The sequence below is a fragment of the Molossus molossus genome, unplaced genomic scaffold, assembly GCF_014108415.1.
Source record: "Molossus molossus isolate mMolMol1 unplaced genomic scaffold, mMolMol1.p scaffold_m16_p_12, whole genome shotgun sequence".
NCBI classification, from domain to species: Eukaryota; Metazoa; Chordata; class Mammalia; order Chiroptera; family Molossidae; genus Molossus; species Molossus molossus.
In genome coordinates, this window is record NW_023425347.1 from 12,505,686 (window position 1) to 12,511,719 (window position 6,034).

Genomic DNA, 6,034 nt, shown 5'->3' on the forward strand with positions numbered 1-6,034 from the left:
GTCCAAAGGCTGGGACATAGTTTTGTCAGTTGTAGATGTATCTGATAATCTGCCACGTTTTGTTGATTTCTAATCCCTCGAATAATGGAGGTGTTTCTAAAAGTTTACTGTGAGAAATCTGGATATTTTCTTTGAATCACAAAAATCATTTATTTCCTTTGCTGCTCAAGTTCTTATTCTTCCCCTGATAAGGCAGGTTCGGAAGGACTTTCTCTGGCTCCAAAGCTCCAGCATCTGAGCGTGGCCTTGGAGTGACAGGGTAGGGCCAGTGGCAGGTGTGGGCCTAGGTCTGAAGCGTGAGTCCATGGTTCTGGACCGACATCAGTTCTCTTCAGCTTTATCTATAATTGGAAGATGACGCAAGAGGCTGAGAAACTGTAGTCTGGTACTAAGAGTTGTTTGAGAATTCCGCTTTTCATGAGTATTTGTTTTTTAATCTAGTGCAAGCAGCTTGCTGTTTCTTGGTTGTGGTCCTATCCTGTCTTGTGGCTGTGATTTCATTAACCTTTGGCTCAGAAAATTGAGTTGAAAAAGTTCTTTTAGTCCAACTGGTGTGGCTCAGTGGTTGGGCATTGACCCATGCACCAAGAGGTGGCTGGTTTGATTCCCGGTCAGGGCACATGCCCAGGTTGTGGGCCCGATCCCCAGTGTGGGGCATGCAGGAGGCGGCCAGTCGATGTTCTCTCTAATCTATGTTTCTATCTCTCTCTCCCTCTCACTTCCTCTCTCTCTAAAATCAATACAGGAAAAACATTTTTTTAAAAAAGTTCTTTTAGAAGCTGGTAAAAATTCAATGTAAGGACGGACATCTCAAATGTCATGGGCTCTGAATGATGACATTTCTAAAAAAATTTATTTTCAAAAGCTTGACAGGTTTTCTCATTTTTAATTGTCTATACAAATAGTAAATAAAGATCATGAGCAATTTGAGTTTTACTTTATTTGCCGGGGGTGGGGGGGTTATCTTTTGATGATGAGAGAGTTGCAAGGGTGAGCAGCTGGAGAAAATTCTCCTCCTCCAAGTGTAGTTTTCCATGAAGATGTTTGTGACCACATCAAATGAATAGGTTTTACCCATTAGTCACCTTAAGCAAGAGCTCTCCATATTCTCTCGAACTGGTTCGGCTTTTCACATTCCCCACATTTAGGTTGGAGTTTTAACTTCCATATCCTTTGGGTTTATGTTGTGTCCGACATAAAACCTTTTATAAATGTTCCAGTGGAAATTGTAAATGTCAGATGAATCATTTCAGCCAATTTCCAAAGGAAAAGATGCTTTTTTTGCATCTGTGTTCACCAGAGATCTTAGTCGCCCCGTCACCAGTGTTGTGGAAATCTCTGACCTTGATTTTGGAGAATGAAGACGAGTTTGTGGAATTCTTGACTTCGGCTTGCACCTCTCCTTCATCTGCTGTGTCACGCGCATCCTGCGCTGACTACCGGGAGGCCGAGACTGAGAGGAGGTGCCCCTCGTACAGCCGCAGCAGCCTCCGGGCCACAGCGTCCTTCTCTCATTCCTTTTCAGAATGGTAGGGCCTGTCTACGGCCCTACCACCCTGAACGCGCCCATCTCGTCAGAATGGTGGGGGTGTCATCTAACGTGTGAGCACAGCTCTCTGGATCTCTGAGGGGCTCCATGTCGCATCTAAGTGCTACCTGATAGTTTTGTTTAAAGGCCGATTAACTTCATCATCTTCGGGTGAAATGTTAGCCTTTACAAATTCTGTGTATAGCTGTCATGGCATCACAAACTTGTCAGTGAAAAAAGTGGTAGGTCCTTGGGGCCAAAGAATTGTTGGAGTCAGGGTGCCAGAGGGCATAAGCTGGAGCGACAGGTCCGAGAGTGGGGCGTTTAAAGCTGTCCCTCAGAGGGTTGTCCGTGTTGCTACTGCCTAGGGCACAGCCCTGGTGTGGCGGCTGCACGAGGGCAGCAGGCAGCCTCGGAGGCTGGAAGGTTAGGGACCCGCGGCCAGAGTTGCAGAGGACCAGCTGCATTAGAACAGGCCCGTTTGACAGCGTCGGTGAGACATGCCCGCGTCTTCAGGGAGTGGGCAGTGGGCAGCAGGAGGGGCGGCAGCAGTGCCCGCGACAGTCACCGGGCAAGTGAGTGAGGTCTGATGACACGAGAGGAGGGGGCCGGGAAATGGCACCCTCAGGAGAGCCAGGGTTTAAGGGGAGGAAGGAAAAGGGAGCCCTCAGAGGGGACGTCGAGCATACCAGGCTTGTTGCTTGTTCGGACCATGAGTTCTGAAGGGCCGTGTTGGAGCGCTTCGGGAATTGGAAAGGTGGGAAGGGTTCTGTTTGATATTAGGTTCAAGTCCCGGAGTTGATGGGATGCTTCAGGTTCTCAGAACCTGCTTCCATTAAGTAGGCAAACGCCGAACTACTATGGAGATTATACAGCTGTTGTGAGGATGTTGGGGTGAGCTCTGGGGAGCAGGGTAGGGGATGGGTCAGGCGGGTAATACCTGAACCTATTGCTCGGTCTTTAGTGGAACAGCCAGACCCTTAGGGCTCCTGTTGTGATGGGAAAAGAAGTACACAGACCCACCTATGACGTATCCTGTCTACCCAGCCCCTCCAAATAACATTGAACCTGAATCTATGTGACTTCTAGATATAACCAACAGTTTACAGGAAACACACAGCACCTGGAACGGAATAAATGGTGCCAGGAGGATTAAATCAGCCAAATCTGAAATAAGGGACCATCTACAATAAAATAGATAGCCCTGGCCGGTTTGGCTCAGCGGTTGGAGCGTTGGCCTGCGGACCAGAGAGTCCTGGGTTCAGTTCTCGCTAGGGGCACATACAAAAAAATAAAATAAAATAAATAAATAAAGGAGAACTATTATAAAAATATATATATATCCCAATGCTGCAGACTTCACTTAGACCCTGATGAGCTCAGACACAATATATGAGAACGGGAGACTTTGAAACCAAGGCTTATATTTGCACATTCTCCCATCTCTTCCTAGATACAGACGGGCAGTTTTTAAGATAAATTGATTTTAAGAGATGGTCCTGAGTTTAAACAAGACTTCAGCTTACTGGGGAAGCTGACAAACTCCCACAGTGAAGCACCATTATGATCCTTTCCCGCACCAGGCATAAAACAGCACTGCAGCCCAGGTGGCATGATCCCACCTCGGTGCTTGGTTTCGCCTCACCTGGTGTTTCATTGAATGCCCGATATTGGCAGTAATGTTGGGAGCGTGCCTCCTGCTGCCCCAGCATTTAGACATTGTCAAGGCTTGCTTGAGGGGCTGGGGAGCCCCTAGCCCGAGATCCCTCTCTTTCCTGGGGGAATGGGTAAACCACTTTCCTATGGGGAACGTTTCTCCTCTGTGGATCGATTCTCCTCTGTGGATCGAGGGAATTGGAACAGATAGTCATGAAATCTCTTTACAATTCCATGATTTTAAAAAGTGTTGCAGATCAATAATTTAGAAAATTCCCTTCGAAGGCCTACAGGTCAAGTTAGAATTACATCTCTTAAAAGAATTTGTTTAACAAATAGATGACGAGTCGAGCGGAGAGGAGAAGGGAGCTCCCAAGAGGAGCCTGACTGAAAAGCAGAGGCAGGATAAAGGGGACCGGAGGCACCCAGCACTGCCGTCAGCCAGGAGCGAGGGCGCCGCCGTGGGGCGTCAGCTCTACCACGAGACGCAGCACGGCCACGCAGCACCGTAGAGGGGTCTATGGTGCGGTGGGCCGCTCCGGGCGCTCCTCGGGGAATAAATACTTTGAGGGGCTGCAGCAGGAGGAGGCAGAACAGATTTAGAATGTGCAGAGAGCAAACTCTCCTGGAGATTGGAGGGAGAAAGAAATCTCTTCTCGCCCTGGCCAGTTTGGCTCAGCGGTTGGAGTGTTGGCCTGCGGTCCGGAGAGACCCGGGTTCAGTTCCCGCTAAGGGCATGTACCTCGGTTGCGGGTTTGTCCCCGGCCCTGGTTGGGTCGTGCGGGTGGCAGCCACTCGATGTGTCCCTTTCACGTCGATGTTTCTCTCTCTCTCCCCCTCCCACTCTATCTGAACAAAATATCAAAAAAATGTCCTCGGGTGAGGACTAAAAGAAAAAAAAACAAAACAAAAAAAGAAATCTCTTCTCCTCTATCTACCCCAGTGGTTAAAGGCCAGAGGAGAGAAGTGATATTTTCGATGCCAGGACTCCAGTTTCCTCTATTGCTGGAGAGACTTACGCAGCAAGGTCATGAAGGGGATAGCTTCTGTGTGATTGATCAAAGAGAGATGGATGTCTATGTCAGAAATGAATGGGCAATGGTGTTGGGGAAGGAGACAGCTTTGGAGAACTTGCTTTGATTTCTGGAGCACCTAGAACACACTGTCAAAGCCAAGGCAATGTGAAATGGTGGCGTACTGACCAGCACAGCTACAGAAGACTCCTCATGGGAAGCGCTCTGAGAAAGCGGAAGATGCGTGGGGACCTCCTTTGTGAAGTGTCTATTCTAGAATCTCTGCCACGTGGGAGTGTCTGACAGTAGCCGACGCAATGGGACCGGTCCAGTTTGAAGATGGGCAGAAGGTTGTAGTGCAGGCAGAGACGGGGGATGGCTTCACTGTTACAGTGGGGTCAGCTGCTGAACTACAACATGGGTCAGAAAATGAAGAGTTTGTTGAAGTGGGCAGATTGGGGTCTTCTGATGTTTCGGTGAAATACCACCACTGAGGAATCACCATGCTGCCTCCGTGGTTGCTCCTGGCCCTTTGAAATGCATTAAGCTGGACCGACCTAGATCTGAACATGTCCTTGGCCCATGCTCTGATATCCTCAGACAAGACATCCAGCAATACGACAGTTTCGTGTCATTGTCTGTCTGAAATCTGCCTCCTGTGCCTCCCTTTTCTCCTCTCCCCAGTCCAGGCGTTATTTTCCCTGTATGCAGTGCCGCCGGGCCACTGACATCACAGCGTCTGGTCTGTTTACATTAAAAGTTGCCTTTAGTTCGGCTGGTGTGGCTCAGTGGTTGCGCATCGATCCATGCACCAAGGGGTCACTGGTTCGATTCCCGGTCAGGGCACATGCCCAGGTTGTGGGCCAAATCCCCAGTGGGGGGCATGCAGGGGGCGGCCAATCGATGTTCTCTCTCATCAATGTTTCTCTCTCTCTCTCCCTCTCACTTCCTCTCTCTCTGAAATCAGTAAAGGGAAAAAGAATTATTTAAAAAAGTTGCTTTTATTGCACTGTTTTTAATGTAGAGCAGGAGTGGGGAACCTTTTTCTGCCAAGGAACATTTGTATATTCATAATATAATTCATGGGCGATACAAAATTATCAGCTTAAAAATTAGCCTGCTGCTCTGGCCAGTTTGGCTCAGCGATTAGAGTGTCACCCCGCAGACCAAAGAGTCGCAGGTTCGATTCCAGTCAAGGGCATGTACCTCGGTTGCAGTTTGGTCCCTGGCCCTGGTCAGGGTCGTGAGGGAGGCAACCAGTCGATGTGTATCTCTCACATCAATGTTTCTCTTTCTATCTCTTTCTCCCACTCTGTCTGAAAATAAATGGAAAAATATCCTTAGGCGAGGATTTAAAAAAATTAGCCTGCTCTATTTGGTCAGACATTTAACTAACTGACCTCTAATGTGATGGCTGGAACTGCTTCTCTGTGGCGAGGCTGTGATGTTAGCTGGTGTGGATGATGTTGCTACTCACAACTGCTTTTCCAGGTTTACGTCGTTCAGTCTGGAGCACAGTCGATTGTTTGTGATGGTAAGTTTTGAAAAGAACTGCTCACAGCAGTAATTTGTTCCGAACACGGATGCTATTTCAATGCATGTCTCCTCAAAGTGGGAAATTCATCAATGCTTAAGTAACATTTAAAGAACTCAAGCAGTGGGAGGTGGTTGTACGTAGCTTTCAGCTCATCACCGCTTTGCAGCTGAATGATTTCCTGTTGTAGGTTATCAGGCATAAGGGCTGGTTCCACATTGAACAGCGTAGCAAAGATGTTCAGTCTCATTTGTTTACTTTTCACAGCCTCAAATCTTTCATTCAATGCCTCAATTAGTTTTG

General features: G+C 48.0%; 1 pseudogene; it reads left to right on the top strand.

Annotated features, from left to right (window-relative positions):
• Positions 1–3,311: 3,311 nt before the first annotated feature.
• LOC118626204 lies at positions 3,312–4,843 on the top strand (annotated as a pseudogene).
• The last annotated feature ends 1,191 nt before the right edge of the window (positions 4,844–6,034 follow it).